General features: G+C 36.0%; 1 protein-coding gene and 1 long non-coding RNA gene across 6 annotated transcripts in view; both read right to left on the bottom strand.

Annotated features, from left to right (window-relative positions):
- LOC129740622 (moesin/ezrin/radixin homolog 1) overlaps positions 1 to 14,690 on the bottom strand; it is a 66,163-nt gene extending 51,473 nt beyond the window's left edge. Inside the window, exons 1-2 of one of the 5 annotated variants that reach the window (XM_055732343.1) lie at positions 14,604 to 14,690; positions 13,688 to 13,948 (exon numbers count right to left, since the gene is read on the bottom strand). The gene's annotated coding sequence lies outside the window, so the exon portion shown is untranslated. Of the gene's footprint in view, positions 1 to 13,687; positions 13,949 to 14,128; positions 14,352 to 14,557 lie in introns of those variants that run through there. The other 4 variants (XM_055732341.1, XM_055732344.1, XM_055732342.1 and 1 more) reach the window with 4 other exon arrangements.
- Positions 14,691 to 16,703: 2,013 nt separating this feature from the next.
- Positions 16,704 to 17,409, bottom strand: LOC129737632 (uncharacterized). Its single transcript, XR_008735476.1, has 3 exons — positions 17,281 to 17,409; positions 16,961 to 17,220; positions 16,704 to 16,868 (listed from the first exon to the last, which is right to left on the bottom strand). It is a non-coding gene; the product is annotated as an uncharacterized LOC129737632 (long non-coding RNA).
- Positions 17,410 to 19,868: the final 2,459 nt, after the last annotated feature.

Here is a 19,868-nt window from a genome sequence, read left to right as displayed (position 1 = left end):
AATTTGTATTTCATATATAGAATATGTTGTCCAGGCTACAAATATTCTAAATGGAATGAAGTTGCGACTAGTTTATGTCAGTTTTTGTTTTTTTTTTCGTAATAAAAATGTTTGTTTACATTTTGTTTCATACGACGTAATGAAAGCTCATGTGAGATATATCGTGCAACACACCGGATCCGAATTCCGATACATCGTGTGTGTAGCCGCAGCTCTGGTAGATGGTAACACCATCTCGGAACGTACGTACCAATCGAAGTATTTGACTCACGGGACAACTTTAAAGTAGCAAAAGCATTTGATAGTCCTTTATTCATATCACCTAATGTTGCTAATTTTGTAATGTTAAGGATTTTATCACTTATTTTGATGAAATTATTTTCCTCATTTTCGGCATTTATATTTTTGAATTTTTGTCATTTTTATGATTTAAGTATTTTCGTCACTATTGTCATTGTTGCCAATATTATGTCTGCCATGTCATGTTACTTTTTTATTTTGATAATTTTAATCGTTGAAGTAAGTAGTTTCTTGTCTTGTTCTTTAATTGCTTTATTTATTTATTTCTATGTATTTTTAACAGCCCAGAGCATTTTTGGGCCAATTTTGTTGTAGAAATAACACCAGATCTTGACGAAGTGCAGATGTAAAATTCTTCAAGAGTTCTGCTCGTGGAAAGACATGGTGTCTAACGAGTATTTGCGAAGAGCTCTAGTTTAGGGATACCATTCGTACTCTTTAAAGAGTACATGTACTCTTTTTCGATCGAAAAATGAGCGTACTCTTCTTTTTGTAACATTTTACCAAATGTACTCTTTTTTTCGTGAAAGGAAATAAATGAAATTTTCTCATATAAATTAACTTATTTCTTCCGATGCATGAAGATTGTATTCTTATAAATACAAAAAAATACAACTATTTACGCATTTGTTGCATAACACTTCAGTTTTGCTTCTTTTTTTGAATGTTTCAAAGGATGGATTGCTATAGAAGGAATAACGAGTACTTTCACGATTTCAATCTGCATTTTTTCGTTCGAAATAAGCGCCTTTGAGTATGCAATGAACAGTAGGCAATATGCATAACACCAACTAACTTTAAAGCATAGTGCACAAATCAAAAGCGAACGAATCAACAATAATGTTTTTGAAGAGTGAAAAAATATGCCTTGAAAAATTTTTTTTTTGAAAATGCAGTATTTTTTATCAATTTTGGTGTGCTTTCTCAGTATAAAATCGAAAACTTTGAATAATCCAACTTAACATACTGAACATTTGTCAATTAAGTAACATATCTTGCAAACAAATTGGCGCTATTTCAATGACTTGAAACATTTTGGTTTTGAATCAATGGCGTATGTCTTTACAATTTTGAAAATATTTCTCAATGTACTCTTTTTGGCGTTGGAGAATATGGTAACCCTACTCTAGTTTAATGCGAAGTACGTACTAATCAGTTATTTCACCAAACGGATAACACCCTAGATTGAGTCTCATGGTGTTCCTGTAGCATTTTGGTCAGATCACGCAAGTTTTCGTTGCAACATGAACAACGATACAAGGAAAATCACGTCCACGATCATATTACGTTAGTACCTTTGATCTCATCTTAGAAATAATTTCGACTAAAGGAAGGTCATTTATAACTGCCTCATTTCTACATTATCTTTAGCTTGAAAGTACTGTTAGTGAGTCAAATTAGTATGAAAAAATATATGAATCTAGTCCTGCTAGGAAGACATAATATGCAAAAAATTGAAGCTTATCAAACGAGGACTTTCGCGAAAAGCCTCGAGTTTGTATGGAATTTTAGAAATCTTTTTCACAATAGAAAACAAAATGTTTCAGATACCTACTTCAATTTCAAATGCATGCAGTTTCGACAAAAATAAACAGATTTTTGTGGTCTTCTACTCAAAACAGATAAAAATTAGATGCACTGTATAGTGTACTCAGAGCACCTAGAGAGCAAACTAAAAAAGGTATATTCCAGTGAACAGTGCACCTCATGCGATGCTCATCAACTTTGAAAAAAAGTCAATTATCCACCTCTAAACAGGTACCTAGATAGATAAGAGTGTGTGCGTACCCATCATTCGGTCTCCCACCAACTCACTGTTATGATGATGGCCGCAGGTGATTCGTGCGACATCGTTTGGCACACCAGAGTTCCACAAAATCCGCCACAGCCACGAATGGAATACAAACCGGGGCCTTACGCTATTTGCTGACAATTCGGAAAGTGATACTCAGTCGGCACTCCGTTGGCTGTATTCCTCTACTACTCTCACCATGAATTCCGCTGGCCTCCCGAACACAGATATTCAAATGACCGCATACCTGTGCACAGGTTTGCTCGTTCGGCAGGCCGACGTCGTCGTCGTTGAGTCAAGTTCCGATTGCCAACGGCTAGGCCAGGCCGCTTGACCAGTATCGGGCTGCGTTTTAAAAGCGTATAATAATAACGAAAAGCACTCGACTAGGTCGGGCATGTGTGCCTGCTGCAGCAAGGGGGGAATGTGCTGGTGGACAACAACCGACTGGATTAGTACATGAATGTAAAATAGAATGCAAATAATTTTGTCGTATTTGTTGTCGAATAGTCACATCCACCGTCATCGTTTACTACTATAGCTGGTCGTTGTCACTCAAAGCACAGGTATATTGAGCCACCTATCTGGTATGATGGTAGCGACGACTACTCCGAAGAGGTTGTTGTTGTTGCTGCTGATGATGATGATGAATGGACAAAAACGTACCGCACCCTGTTACGAAACCAGGGGGAAAACTTGTCACTGAAAGCTGCCCCGGAGTGGACGTTAACGCGTAAAACATTCGCGCAGTACTTTGAAAAGCTTCTGAAATAGTTTACGTTTCACTATTTGCCCTAGTATGAGGCTTCGGCGATATTTATTATAAGTTCCACGTACAATTTTACGATCAATTGAAAACATTTCAACAAGTAAGTCCTTTGGTCTATATCTCAACATGGAATATAACACATTGAATACGATAATAATTTCTGTAAAATTCAGATCACGATTTGCAGTTATCAGCATCCTATGCATTAAACTATGTATCGCCTAAAACTTTTCCAAAAATCAATTATATTGACATTCAATCAAGTCAGCGACAACATTTGAAAAGGGTATAAAAGCTAAAGAAACAAACCCCGTTTTTAGTGGATTCAAGTAGCCCAATATAAACACTACTTATGGACAAAAACCGTTTCCATTAAATTAAAAATACAATTTTTACAAATGGTCTAAAAGATCTTAAAACATTGGCATAACAGAAATATAAAAAAAAAAATAGGGGAAATTTTATCTCCATCTCACTTATAGTACAAAGCAAAAAGTGTATGAGCCATCAGACGAAATTCATACTCCAGCTAGGCTAGGAGCTATATTTTCATGAAAAAAACCCGTTTATCGATAAAAAGATAAGGAACCCCGGGATAAGTGGGGACGTGGGATAAGTGGGGACAATGGCTATTAAAACAATACTGTGCACTATAACGGATGTTCCGAGCGACTTTTGGTTCATTTTCTATTTTTAACTACGATGTCGAGTTATGTCCATCTTATTCAATTGCAAATTTCTCATAAACTTGCTGACTCTTGACTAAAACCTACATCGCTCTAAAACCTCTACATAAAAAAGAGATTTTTTACAAAATACTAAAATTTTGTCCCCAAATCCTACGTGGGGTAAGTGGGGACGGCCTTATAAAAGCTTGATACTAACACAGTTTACCAATTTTCTTCCCGTCGTCCAATACAAATTAGCTATATTTGGCATTCGGATGAAAAAAGCTGGTAAAAGTATTTCGTGTTTTGGAATAAGTATATATTTTCGATAAAATTGTTTCAAGTGTTTTGCAACATAAATTACACACAAAAATCATTAGAAAATGGCTTACTAACATACATTTTTTTTTTCAAAATTCTGAACTTTTGAGAAAAAAAAACGTATTCAACCAAGAACACACAAGTTTGTTTGAAATTTCCTGAGAAATAAAAGGGAAAATATACCGTCCCACTTACTTCATAAAGCGGGGTAAGTGAAGACACCAGCATTCCATAACAATTTACTCACTTTGCATCTATCTCATCTCTTCAACATTTGTAAACAACATGCCCTGCATCACATTGAAGGTAATTTTATCAGAATTGATCCACTGCTGATTTTTTAATGTTTAACTATACGAAAAACCGTCCCCACTTACCCCGATGTACCTTATGAAAATGCTCTACCTTTGGATCATAAAAAAAAGCTTGAAAGATTGCACGGGAATTTTAATTAGCAATTTAAAAGTGTTTGCAAAATTTTCAAATGCGTTTTTCTCGAAACGTCTTAAACCCTTCTCACGTTTTGATACTAAAGTGATCATCAAAACTTAAGTCTTCCATAGGACACCAAACTAGTTGTTTCTCGAGCTCAAGGCCTTTCAGTTGGATGTACATATCGAGATACCAGGCGAGTTAAATTGAAATGCTCATATTTCATTACCACCTCAACGAAAAAGGTTTGCATTACCAAACGCAACAGTACAACCGTTGTCGAAGCCCCATGATTCTCGTGACAGTTTTTTTTTTCGGGGGGTTGTTATCAGTTGGAGCTCAGTTCAGTGCCATTCCTACACTACATGGTAGACGAAGTTATTGATACATTTCACCACTACTACCAGCTCTAGTGTCTTTCGTTACAGGTTCACAAATTCACTAACATCCACCTTCTTCAAGGCGATCGGAAAACCTGCCTCAAGCTTCGATTCGTTTGCGGAAATGTTTCGCCCGTCCCAAAACAGGTGCTTGGAGGAATCGGTATCCGAATGGACGAGCAGGGGAATGCAGCAGTTGTAAACATACGAAGTACACCGAAAGGCGATTTCTTATCATGGCCATCGCCATCATCGGCACCACTTTGCTAACCTAACTGACGGCCGGTGTGAGGTGGGTGGGTGTCATTATTGGGGCTGTTGCCACCAAACAGGTACTCCCAAAATCACTTAACAAGATTGAAAGTGAAAAAAACCAGGCCCGTATAGCGAAACATTCCAACTATTAGTAATTGGAAATGGTTTTCGCAATGCTCTACCACATGTGCAATCGCGATGATGCCGATACGGTGTAGATAGATATATGGGGGCATTGTCAATGTGTAGGCCTAAAAGAGATGAGTGTTTTCCAAATTAATCAACACCCAAGCCTAACGAAGAGATCGAGGCAGCACTACTCATTCCACAATAATTCACTCCAGCGTCGCCGTCGCGCTTCTGAAGTTTGTTTGCTCACGCTTAAGGGCAGCCAGACGCCACTATTGAACTAACAAACTCATGCCTTGAACAGCTAACACTGGGTCAAGGGGCACTCTAATCGCTATCAGTAATTGTTTTTTTTTTCATCCGCCATGTAGAGAATTGAATTGATGAAGAACCTTCGTAGTAATTTTTATATGTACTTTGCAATACTCAATGTAAATGGAATAAATCAGTTCTTTACATACATAGGCGCATGATGTGAATTCGTTCAACGTCATCGCCTCCTTCCGATTACTTCATTTGAACTGGTAAAAAAAGTAAAAAAAAAACGGCGGCAAATGGTTTGCCTCTCATCGTAATCTCTGGCAAACAACTTTCTCCATGGTGTTTTCCAATCGAAAAACGAATCATCAACGGACAGCGGATGTGTACATCCGTCGCCCGCCACTCGCGTTGATTTTGCGGGGGGAGAATCGCCAGTTATTGGTACCTAAACCCTCGGTTATAAACATTCACGGGCTCATCATATTTTCCATACTTATATAGGTACCTATCTACTAAGCTTAAGTTTAATCTGCCATGCCGCTCTGTATATGTATATATCTGTAGTCTTGCACTGTAGTCCCCGTTTATAGGATTTTTATAATAAACTGCCTCAGAGCAATAAGCACTGGCCATAATCATGATATGGTTACGGAAATCATCACCCTTTCTATTTACACTGAGCATTCCTTCGATTTTTTGTTGCTATAATTGATTGGTGAGTACTGTGTTGCAAGATTACTCAAGCGTAGCCGCAGAGGTCGAATGGATGATAGAAAAAATCGACAGATTAGATTAATCTGTTCATTGTCATGTCAGATGCCTCCGCTAGTGTGGTATCGGTGATTTAATTCCATCCCTCTGGAAAATACGCTTGATGGTGATATGATTTGAGATATGGAGTTGTTTTAATATCTAGTTTGAATATTTTATTTACCTTTGAGTGATACTCAAATTGAAGTCGAAATCAAAACTAAAATTCTATATTCTAAAGTATGAAATATCAATCACACAACTACCTTTGGTCGATATAATGTATAGGTAATCAAATCAAACTTGAGTTGACAAAATAATTATGTGGAGTCATCCGAGCTGGATTCATGTAACTTTGAAAGGGGTGTTATTGTTATTATTCAATGTACATCAACAGATCACATATTGATCCAAATAATATAGATTAAAAATTAAAATCAAACAACAAATCTATAGAATTTACCCTACACTATACTAAAAGCACTAAGGATTCTTATTCGGAAAAATTCCATCAGAACTCTAATCAAAATGATCGGAGAAGTGGTTAAACCATCAATTTGCGCTGTATTAGCTCCTTAGTTGTACTGTCGGCGAGGAGCAAAGAGCTGAAGATCACGTATTCTCGTACGCTGAGTAGGATTGCTTCTGCGGACTTGCAGCGTGTTGATGTCGATTAGGCGGCAGCGGCTTTCGTAGCTGGGAGGTCGTAACGGGTCTTGCTAGTTCACATGGCGGAGAGCGAATTGCAAAAAACTCCTTTGGATGGCCTCGTACGCGCCGTGTTATTCTGGTAGTAAGGATAAAAACTGTCCGAGGGTCGATCGAACCAAGCTGCAGTACAGCCTCTTAAGACAGTAAATATACTTAAAAGTCTTTTGTCTTACGGAATAGAAGACCTAGGCATCTGGAAGCTTTATCTATGATGTAGTTTGTGTGGATCTTTAAACCCAGCCGTTTGTCTAGAATCACACCAAAGTCTTGCACATGTTCAACTCGGGCAACTGCCTCTTCTCCAAGGAAATAATCAGCCGAAAGCGAGGGTCGCTCGCGGAAAAATGGAATTACCGTGCATTTGTTACGAAGGCAGTTAACATCACACCAGACGACGAAGATGTTAAACTGGCTCTGCAAGAAGTTAACATCTTTGGGGCTGTTGATGGAGTAAAACACCGAGAAGCAACAGTCCGTTGTTGAAGTAGATCAGGAATATTATAGGTCCTAGGTGACTCCCTTGAGGTTCTCCAGAATGAGCAGAAAATTGATTGCAGAATGATTCACCCTTTCGTACACCTTTCGCAACTGAGAACTACTCGATATTTACGATTTTTAACATTCACCACAGGCAGAGAAGCCAAATGCTTTTCAAACTAATCTTACAAACAGGCCAACTCGGCATCCTCGTCATTCACAACTTGCAGAATGAATAAGCCATGGATTCTTAAAAACCAGAAAAAATGCGGGATTAGCTCTGAGTCTTGAGAGGTGAGACCTGATATTTAACATTAACACTTGAGAGCTGAGACCTAAAATCTGAGAAACAAGACCTAATCTGTGACATGGGACACATGACATGAGACATCAGATCTGAGACTTTAAACATGAAATCATAGACGTGAGCCGTGCGACCTGATATATGAAATACGACTGCAATACCGGCTGATTCTGGGCGGTCTATGTTTGCTGCTGCTAGACTGCAGTTACCCCAGCTTGAAGGTTCCGGTATTTTGAACGTTTATTCCTCGCAAATCTCATCTTCGTTCGAGTACCTATTTCCGTTTCCAGATTACAAAAGAAAAATTCTTGAAAGTCAAATTGGCGAACTCAGATCGCGGAAGTCGGGGGAGAAAATTTTGCTAACAGACCGAAACGAACGAAATTCAAGCTCCCATACGAGTGTAAAGCTTAGTTCTTTTAGAAATGGGACACTTACGAATGCGTGTATCTCAAAAATCATTCGTTTGATCGAAATACTTTTTATGAAGAAAATGAAGGTAATGTTATGATATTTCATGAAAAAATTTCAAAAAAATTATTTATCGATTTTTGTTAGAGAAATTTCTATTTTATTGTTGGTATCTCCCATTGGCCGGCGCACACTTTTTTCAGTCATGGTTTTGATCAGTTTTTCCAACTTATACTTCGTCAAATCTATATTTTAGGTGGCTTCACCCTCCTTCTTCAATTTCTGATACTTTTCGGTCCAATACTTCTCTTTTAAAAGAGACTGGAAGCATTTTAGTGGATAAAGTTGTTTCGAAATGAATAAATTTGATTATTTTTGACCACATTTTTGAACGTTTTTAATGGAATTTCTTCTGGCAAAATCTGACAATAACGAAGTAAAACCATAATAAGATTGAATTTGAAGTAAAATCGGTTAGTATAAATCGTAGGTTGTGGATGGTACATACAAGATTACTCTTTTTAGGCTTTTAAAAACAGCGAAAATCAAAGTTTCGTTTTGAAAATTTTTGTTTTTTTTTCGCAGGACCAGAATTTGGCAAATCATTATAATTTTATACAAAATAACCAGCAAATACATACTTTAATATACTCGGGATCTTGCAACGAGCAGACATGATATAGGATTCAAACGCTGGAATTTGTTTAAAATAGGGTATTTCGTAAGTTTAGTCGTTCATCAGAAATCATCTGTCCCATAGCCTCGGTACCGGCTTTACAGCTTACGAGCTCTGGAACTAGCAAAAAATGGTTGTTTGAGGTTGGGTTTCAATGAGTCATCACTAGGCAACACTTTCAGCTTATCGGAGAAAATTATTTTGGACATTTCAGCGATCTACCCTTAGTTTTTCGCTCATTGATAATTAAAAATGCTGGTATGAGACTTGGTTTCCCTGATGACCCTCAACCGTAGTTGCCGATCATGCGCTTCACTTCAATGCTTGATTTGAACTTTGTGGACATTAATGACAGTGTTTGCATACTTAACCACCACAAAAACTCAGTAATTCTTTGAATAATCAACGGTTTTGTCAGCTAACAATTTGATAATGACGAATTTTTGAGGAAACAGTGCAAAATAATTTTTTTCTTTTTCTCTTGCATCGTACATATCTCAAAAACGCGTAAATTTTAAATTTTGAAAAAAATAGGTCGAATAGTACTTTTTACAGGCAACAAAATGCTGTCAAAATTTTGAATATCCGATAACTAGGAAACGAGCTATTAGCAAATGAAAGTGTCCCATTTCTAAAAGAACTAAGCTTTAGTCTCGAACTAACGTTTTTGAAGGGCAACGGGTGGGAATCCGGGACTTGGCGCAACCGAGCATCGTCACCCTAAGGCACAGCTCGAAGCAGAGTAGCTTCGATGCAGCTGAACGATGCTGTGGAGACCAACTTATAGGACCCTCCCGAACAAGAAAACTTTTCGGTTTGGGCGATTCCACCAGATCTTTGGGTTGGCCTTTTTGCACTCGGATTTGCTGCTCTTTTTCGTCATCGCCTGGAACCGATTGCAGCAAGCCTTCTAGGCACATTTCTTCTTGGGAGCGTTGTTTGCTTTGGAACGTGCCATCCAGGTGAAATTCTCCGCCTCTGTTGGAAACGGCACTGGTATTGAATCCGGAACAAGTTTCCGTTCTTCGGGATAATAAAGAGAAATAAACAGCTCGAACGCAATTTTTGCGGTATAGAAATAAACCAACCAGCTGATATTTGTTTACATCGGGAAGCACGTGCTGTCAAAATTCATGATAGTATTGGTGAGAGCGCAAGCAACACCGAATATTTTCAGAGTGTTCCACCGTCCACTTTATGGTGCACTACCAGTGGACTACTCATCCTGAAAACGAGCATGAAAACAGCAAAAAGTGCACTACCGGTAGTGCCCCGGTGCACCACCACACGAAAACAAATTCTCTATTAGCTTCATGCAAAATAGTGAACAAGAATTTATCCTTAACGTTAAAAGAGACGATAAATTTGAATCGGAATGCACTCGAGAGCAAAATTAAAATTTATAAGTGCTAGTCTAGTATTTCGCGGATGAAAAGCTCTCTCACGGGTGTTTTGAACGTCAAATTCTATCGGAGGATAACGATTTTTGGATTCTATGGTAACAACTTCAAAAAATTCCTAATTATTACGGTACTTATATGGTTTTATTTATTAAAAAAAACAAGTTTTTTGCACAATTATTTTAACATGAACATTTCAAATTTCACTCAGATAGACAAAATTGATAAAACTCATGTGCGTTAGAAACATTTCTGATGGCGTTCTGTTCGGTCGAATCCCAGATTAAAGTAATGTTCAATATTTCTATGAACATTGTTCTTTCAAATAACTTTGTCGAGTTTTAAATTTATAAGGAGTGTAAGTTGGATAATTATGTCGCATGCTGAAAAAAACGAGTTTGCCACGAGTTCCATACAAAGTTTTAAGATTTTTTTTTCCTGAAAATACATGAATCGAACTGCACTTATAAAAATTCTTATTATAATCATCATTCTTATTATTATTATGATAAGACGTCTTAGGAACTGAACTGCTTTTTAGAGTTCAAACTTGTTTAATATAAAATTTTTAGAAATTTTTTTTCAGTTTTCATAAGAACATCTTATGAAAAATAGAAAAACAGCATTGTGGAAATATAATGAACACATTCATTTATTCATTCCATCAGTTTTTACATAGCCTAAGAGCACCTGCAACGGTTCAGGCGTAAATATTGGTTTTAAGTATACCAGTTTTAGCACAATTTGAAATTTTAGAATCGGCTAAAACACCCACTCCCCACCGGTGTAGGAGCAAATTTAAAACGGAAACACTTTCATTGCAGACACTCAATAATTGAGAAGAAAAAACCCATTTTATTAGAAAAATTGCATAAGTTTTGAGTTTCACGGTCAATTGTCCTAAAATTAATTCTACGAATATTCTTTTTGACAGAACAATGATTTCAACTATTCTACCAGGATTTCATTAATTTAAGAGCAAAAATGACTACACAACGAGGAAAAAAGGTCAATTGAAACAATTCTTCAATTAATTCAATCAAATTGCTTTGAATCAATGGAATAAGGTTTTGTTAAAATGAAATGAAAAACAATATTTTTTTCAAGTTATTGTTGACATTGATAAAGGTAATGAGAAATGTTTATCCCAAAGTCAAAGGAAATTTTCCTTTGATTTGTCGACATTTTTGTTTGACAAAAACTTGTTTCACTTTGTAAATTTATGTATGGATACAGAAAAATATTCTGATATTGACGAAAACTCCGTACAATCTATACGAAACTAAAAATCTCTCAATATTTCAAATAAAACAAAAATTATAGAACCAACAATAAACATTTATTTTACCTCATCGAAAAATGATTAAAATTTTTTTTACGTTTATTTTTTTGAAATTTTAGAACGCTGACTGGATTCACAATTCGTCGAGCCCAAAAGAAAAGCTTTTTATTTAATTACATTTAATCGAGAATAATGTGACATCTATTATTTATACTTGATATGGTTTTTATTAACATCTTTTCTCAATTTATGTAACATTCAAATAATATCTCAAAAAGAAACTATTATCACACTCAATGTTACCCAAACATGTGTGAAAGAAATCATTGTTGGCTAAAATTTTCTCACCGTGAACTAAATCGGTCTGTCGTATATTTTGAAATCCTGTTCCAAATTTGCATGAATTTGGAACAAAGGCGTATAACTGTTGGGAATTTTGAAATTGATAACTGTGCTAAAACAGCAATTTACGCCACCGGTGCCAGCTGGGCTGTTTTAGCGTGGTCGAAAACCGTGTTTTGCATCTACCGTTGGGACAGCCCTAACGACGCACTCTCCGTGAAGTGAATTTTCCTTAAGTGAAATGTGATTGTGATGCTTTTAACGGTAAATTTAAATTGAAGTTTTCTTGAAAACGTTAAAAATATTTGTAAACTAAAATACATATTCTGGTTTACTTTTTAGCATGCTGACTGGTAAAAGACGCAAGGTCAAATATCTGAATGTGACAAAAAACTTATTTGGAACCGAGTGTTGTTGTGCCGCTTATGGTGACCATGCATGGTGTTATTTAAAAAAAAATGATTGTATACCGATTGGTATAAAGTCATTTGGCATAAAGCCGTTTGGCATAAAAGTCGTTTGGCATAATGGCCGTTTGGCATAATTGGCATAAAATGATGGATAAAAATTTCGAGGAAGCCTCCTCACGCTCCGCGTTCGAACTAAAATAAAATATGGTCCTTACGCTTCGCGTTGCGGACCGGGCTAGGGGATTGTCCCTAGCTTTGGGTAAACCTAGAAACACGGGTCCTTCCTAGGGCTTTGAATGAACCTAGAAAGACGTGGCCGTCCTAAAATGATGGATCAAAATTTCGAGGAAGCCTCACGCTTCGCGTTCGAACTAAAATGAAGTATGGTCCTTATGCTTCGCGTTGCGGGTCAGGCTAGGGGATTGTCCCTAGCTTAGGGTAAACCTAGAAACACGGGGCCTTCCTAGGGATTTGATTAAACCTAGAAAATCGGTAAATTGAAAAAAAAACTTATGTATTTTAATGTTTAGCAACATTTTCTGTTACCTTATAAATTTTTATATTTTTTTGCCAAACGGCCATTATGCCAAATGACCATTATGCCAAACGTACATTATGCCAAATGGCCATTATGCCAAATGATTTTATGCCAAACGACTTTTATGCCAAACGACGTTATGCCAAACGGCTTTATGCCAAATGACTTTAGGGCAAACGGCGTAGGACCAAAAAAAAATAGCTTGAAATAATATAAAAACTTCAAATATCTTTAAATTTTATAATTATACGTGACATTAGTCGTAACCTGAATTAATAGTTCATTGTGAAAGGCTATTTTAAAGTTAATAAATAACAAATTACAATTTTCTCTTTCTATAAGTTCCATAAGTAAAAAGCTCTCATTGAAATGGCATTTAAATGGTTTTCGTGTGAGACCACTTCATAAGAGAATCTTTATTTTTATGAGTGTACAAGAAGCAATCTTAACAAATAACTGCATGTGGACGACCATGCCAACGACTGAAAATTTAACCCTTCGTTTCATGATTTTTTATTTTTCCTTAAAAATCATTTTAAACAGTTGAAAATGATGTGTACATCAAGAAAAAAAAAATTAAAATAAAATACGATTTTTCCTTTTTTTTTCCATACAATAATTGTTGCAAATTTGTTACTTTATGAAACGAAGGGTTAAGATCAAGTAAGTATTGGTCATCGGAATGTACTTCTCGACACTGAATTCAGTGCTGACAAGTATCACTTTTCGATACTGTTTTGGGTGTCGAAATGTTCACTTGTCAAGACTGAATTGCATAAAGGTATTTTAAGTCATCCATTAGTTCAATTCTGATGTTGGAATGCAGCTACAAAAAATTTTAGTCCAGCAAAATAATCCCAAAACTTAACAAAATGTCCGCTTGTAAACACTTATTGAGATTTGGCAACCCTGATTGTATAATTGTCCCGTCTCGCCACATGTGTGACGTCGTTCAAAACTCATGTGAGTCAAATTCCGAAACCCGTTAATTTGGTTAAGGAATTTCAAAATAGGGCTACAGATTCAAATTTAGCTACACATAATAACAGGATAATTTGAACATTACATGATCTACTTACCGTACGCGATAATGTTCCTTGATTTGTTTGTATCCACGCAAAAAAAAACCCCGGGTTTTAATTTTTAACCGTACGGAATCCGCTAGAAGTTGAATATTTCCAGTTTTATTTCTTGCTCCACTGTTGCTCTCTTTTGTGTCGATTTTCCTCTTCTTCCTCGCACACACGCATGCACTTTTCACTTCTTTTTTTTCCTGAGCTTGCTACGTTACCACCATCCCAATACACTTGTGTAACTGCTTCGAAAAAGAAATCACTTCTCTGGTGGTTGAAGAAAAAAAAAGAAAGAAAATTTACGTTGCAGTTTTTGGCAATGGAAAACTGTTTCACCAGTCTTGCAAAAACTGATTATTTTGCACACCGAAAACAATCTAAATCTAAACCCGGAACTCAGAACCACCACGAATCAAACTGGGAAAAGCTTAAAATAGAAAAAATCACATGAAAATCACCAGAATTTCCCGACACCCTTCGGAAGTAACTTAACGGAAACGGTCAACCGAAAACGCCAGAAGAGCCTCGCGCGGAGTTAAACGAACGACACTCAACGAAACTCGAAACTCTACTGAGGAAAATGTTGACGATAAGCTTTCTTTGAACGTCATTCACGGTGTGATGAACTGTTGCTGTATCAAAATTTAACTGGAATCATTTCAACTCTTTCTCGCCAACGTTTCCAGTCTTATGTGAGTTGGTAATAAACGAGACGGAGAGAGATGAGGTCACGCCGGTCACTAGACATTACTCACTTGCGAACTTTTTTTTCATTTTTGTGAGTATTACATGTACCGTAGCCGAACATGCGTTTCCAGCATTATTGGCTAAAATTCAGTTATTATTTCTAAATATTAATACAAGTAGATCACTAACCTTCACTGGGAAAACAAATGAAAACCCAAGAGAAACCGAAACTAACCGTCAAAAGCCTTCTTCGTCAGCCACACACGCCAGATCACACAGGGAGCAAGAAATGACAATCGCGAAATAAATGAAACTCCAGTTGCTCACGCTCACCACCACACCACTCTTGCGGAAAATGACTCCTTTGTGTTGGAAAACGAAACTCGACGAAGGGCCCAGTGGTAAAAAGTTCGTGACATGCATGCGAAAATAATGTCAAACAGTGATGTCAACCCTACAGATTCTGTTCGGATTTCCAGAATTTTTGGCCTGCACCGTCAGACATTTTTTAAGGTTTCCAAATTAGGCTTTTATCATTCCCTCCAGAGTCCCAGACAATTCCAGACTTTTAAGATTGTACGTACATGAAATGTTTTACAAAACAGGCAAAATTCCAAATTTTCGTAAATGATCCAATTAATAATTGTAAAGTGAGGAATAATACGAAGATGGAGCTAAAACCGGGAGTAAAGCATTAAACGTGGTTCTGCCGCTACAACCGCAGTGGCCTCAGGCATTATACACTACCAAATATATAATTTAATTATTGTTTATCAAGTATAGGGAGCATCTGCAATAATGCGATCTGCCGTCCAAAAAAAAGGTCGTCACATTCGAAGTTCGCATCCAGACTTTTCCAGACATTTTTTTGAAAATCTTTCAGACTTTTTTGAAAAACAGTTGGCATCTCTGATGTCAAATACAATCAGAGGTGCCAGGTGTCCTGATAAATCAGGATTTGTCCTGGTTTTCGAAAGACCGTCCTGAGCCAGGATAGCTAGATTCTATGGTATGCAATACTCCGTTGCTTGCATATGTATCAGTAGGCCAACCAAAAAATTATTAGGATATATTGACAGTTCTACACGAACACCACCTTAGCAGAAGGCCTCAGCCCTAACCTCAAACCATGGGAGAACAGAATCGATTTTTGAGAAGGGCGCACGATGAACGCGATTTTCCGGTACTAATATCGACAAATTCGCCCTGTCGAAAAGCGATACACATATGTTCATGTTTTGATGTTTTGGGTGTTCAGGGCTGCCAAGTGCATTGATATTTGGAAAACGATTACATTTTTTTAATCGCATTGTTATTGAAAAACCTTTTCATGAATACTGAGAATTTTCACCTTCCTCGTAGATTTCTATTCAAATGTGAAATGAAACGCATCATTTATCTGAACGAAATAACAACTTACTGTATCGCAAACTTAAATGATGTAGCGAATTATGTGGATATGTTTAAAATGGTCAGAGCATGTAGGCGATTATTTTCAAAGTCAAAATAGACGGGGCTTTCAATAATTTACTTGTTTGTAACAGTCAATGATTTTGCATTCGTTTAGAAGTTAGAAACAACTCTTTTTTAATCTACAGTATACATGAAAATATATTTCAGATGTTTTGAATTCACCTTGAAAATTCACTAGCAGAAGCTGGCTTATCTTCATCCATTTAGGGACGCCCCGTAATGAATTCAAACGTCTAGCTGTTGATAGTTAAAAAATTCAATCAATTCAGAAATATTGTAATTAGTTTGAAATACTGATTTCTGTAACGCACCTAGCATCACTGGTGAGGCCACCAGCAAATCCTAATTTGAGGTTATGGCTGAGGCCAATTTTTCGCCAATACTATCGTCCATATATACCCTTATAGTTATAGAAATTCCACAAAAATGTATGGAATTTTTTTAAACTGTTGGTGTTCTAGAAACACTACTACACGCAGAAAAATATTTTGTAAGTACAACAAAATTTGGGCCAAAAATAATAAAAATTTTGGTTGGGAAAAAGCACAAATATATTTTAGTCCATTTTGATAAAAAATTCCACTTTGGATTCATCTTTTTGTTTTTGTTTAAACAATATCAGCCCTTTTTAAAAATAAATCCAAATTTTGACCGAAATAATAAAATTTTGGGTAAAACTTATAACATTCGTTGTATGGTTCGAAATACAATATTGATTGTCCAAAATAACAAAATAAAAAGTGGTTTAAAATAGATCAGTTCATTAATTTCAAAGCAAAGCCAAATTATTTGATTCAAATAGTATTATTATTCTTTTTTTGAAATTTATTGGATTCTCATCATGAATTATAAACGATTTAAGTTTCAAATTTCTTTATTGTACTAACATGCTGCTGAAACATCAGCATTAGAATAGGCAATGAGGTCATCATTTGTCCCTTTGGCTCCTGATGTCTACCTTTGTGCGGTTGGTGTTGCTTCCCAGACGAGCGTGAACCGAAACGTGAATCTGACGACTTCGTAACATCTGAAATGGACACAAAAGAAAAAAAAAATTAAAAAATACGTAATGTTGTACTCCCACCGGTTTTCCGGTCGGTTGACGCTTTTTAAACTTACCTTATGCAATGATCAACCAGTTGACGATGGCAGTCGACTTATCCGGTCGATTTAACTTTGCCAGCAGCCCCATATATTTATTCCTCCTGTGTTCTGTGGCTGGTTCTCCCGATGATCACTAAATTGTACTGCGGATTTTCCCCTTTGAAATCCAGCGTGCGGGCGCCGGGTTGTAAATGCAATCCCGTAGTTTCCGATGAAGTCCTCCCATCCTCTTGCCAAAGGTCCAGAGCATATCGGCGATGGGTGTGATTCGTCTTCTGTAAAAAAATAGGAATTTTTATTATTTAATTCGATCAGCAATCAAAATTGAAACTTACCTCATCCAAAGTGAACCGTAATATTACAACCAGCAGCAAACTGCTGGTAACCATTTTTTTGGGGGACTCGTTACAAAAAAAAACTTTTTTCTTTTATTATTCTTTTTCTTTCGCTTGCGTCAAACTCCGTCAAACGACAAACACGCTAGTTAATACTAACGAATTTTTGGTTTTAAGTCATCCACATTTAAAATTAAAACTATAAAAATATTTTTTATTAAAATAATTCAGTGGAAACTCCATGCAATCCAGGTGGTACAACTAGTTTTGTAAACATAACAAAATTTCAAGGTTGGTTTTAATTAAAGTTTTGCATCAAAACTACCTGAACATCCGCATTAATACTACAAAATAAAATAACAAAACCGTTTTGTTGAAATCATCACCGTTCTTTTTCTGCGTGTAATTTTAAAATTCTGCAAAAAATATAAAAATGTTAACCAATGTATTTACAATTCATTAAGAGCACCTGCAACGGTTCAGGTCTAAATATTGGTTTTAAGTATACCAGTTTTAGCAAAATATTAAATTTTGGAATCGGCTAAAACACGCGTTCCCCACCGGTGTGATAGCAAATTTAAAACGGGTACACTTTTATTGCAGACACTCAATAATTGAAAAGAAAAAACTCATTTTAATTGAAAAATTGCTAAGTTTTGAGTTTTACACCGTCATAATTCTACCAGGATTTCATTAACTTAAAGTCTTTTTAATAAAGTTTGTTCGAAACAAGTAGAAATGGATTGACGATTGAATACCTTTCTTTTTCCAATTGACTTCGACCAATTTCTTCCAGGCCGTAACCGAAACCCCATGTCGAGCTGGATCGGTTTTGACTATTTTGACTAGTTTCAGCTTGCTTCATTGACAACGACCTGACTAGTTTCGACCAAACTTTGGCTCATTGAACAACTCCCAGTTGGCAGAAACCAGTTGAAACCGATTTTTATCTATGATTGAACGAAGCTTAAAAAGCCAAAATGCCTATACGCAGCGAGAAAAAAGCTTAATTGAAACAAAAAAAACCTTTTTCTTTTAAAAATTGACTCATTTTGGGGTGTTGATTCCAAATATTAATTAAGTTTACCAGTTCTTGTTTATAGGTAAAAATTCATTAAACATATTTGTGCTTTTGTTTGGGCAAACTAAACAGATTGGCAAACATGCTCCTTTTATGTATTCTTAAGTAGAATTTTCATGATTATCAGTAGTTTGTAATGTAGCAGACGGCTTTTTAGCCGGAAATTGAAAGGATTTTTTTCTAAGAATCATGTCAGTTTAGTCAATGTTATCGAACAATATATCATATTTCATGGTTTTTATATTAAAATGGTGAAATATGATAGCTTATAAATATTGTTAACAACTTTTGACAAAAATCGGTCATTACACGGATATTCAAATTTTTTAATTTTTTTTTAAAGTTTATTGTTGTTTTGCATTAATTTCATTAGAATGTTTCTGATAATGAAAGTTCATATTGCGGTTACTGGGAAAATTTCTAATCGAGCGACGGTAGCCTTCCGTGCGGTAGGCTAGCCGGAGCAGTAAACACAGTTAAAAAATTCACTCTTACTCACTAATTTCATTGAAAAGTTAAGAAGTAAATTCTTGAATCAATCTTCAAATCATTATTTTGCAAGAGAGGACAAAACATGAAGTCATCGGAATGAAATATTATTATTCTTAGTATTCATTGAGATTGAATTAATTACGAGCGTTAAAATCCCAGACAAAACAAAAAATATTGAACACTATTGAAAACACATTTTTCCATAGCCTGAGAATTAACGAATTTGGCATGACGAAGATTTTTGATGCGATAAATGCGTCTTTGATACTTTATATGCTGGTCGAATTCAATTATGTTGTCGTTAAAATGTAACAAATCGTATATGAGAAGTTAAAAAAAGGAGTTGTGTACGGATAATGATCTATTATAGGAAATAATACCATTCGCATCGCAAAAAATTGGACTGCGCACTCATAATTGCGAAACTTGTGCGATCTGTCAAATTAGTATAAAATCTGTCGGTTTTCTACACGCTAACCGCTTTTCAGTTAAACTTTATACGGATAACTCCGACTGCAAAACATAGCACGAAATCCAACATTCAATGAATGATCGCTACCGTGTCGTCGAACTCTAAACTTATTTAAACAACTACAGCGTTTTCTTTTTTTTCGTGAATTTGTCCGCTGATTGACCCCATCGCAAACAGTTTTTTTTTTTTATTATTCATTTTTCCGTGATTTCGACCGCTGATTGACCAAGCTCAAGGCAAACACAATTTTTTGTTTTATAAACAATAGATAATCCGATAATAATATTTGGTATACATGTTTGTTTGACAACTTTTTATTAAATCATCTTTAAATGTTTTCCGCTTGTTCATCCGATTTAATTTCAGTCGATAAATAATCCTTATGTAGAACAATGCTCATTTTTTTCTTGAATACTGTAATTTTTTTTACAGTGGTACCCTACGGGAGCCCAAATCAGCTATCGCAGAAATAGAAAAAAAGAGTGGATCAGCAATATAACGTTTGAACTCGAGAAACGCTGACTGGGCTCACTAATTCGTTGA

The sequence above is a fragment of the Uranotaenia lowii genome, chromosome 1 (assembly GCF_029784155.1).
Source record: "Uranotaenia lowii strain MFRU-FL chromosome 1, ASM2978415v1, whole genome shotgun sequence".
Classification (NCBI taxonomy): Eukaryota; Metazoa; Arthropoda; class Insecta; order Diptera; family Culicidae; genus Uranotaenia; species Uranotaenia lowii.
Note: the sequence above shows the minus strand (reverse complement) of the source record. Positions and strands in the feature narration are given on the sequence as shown.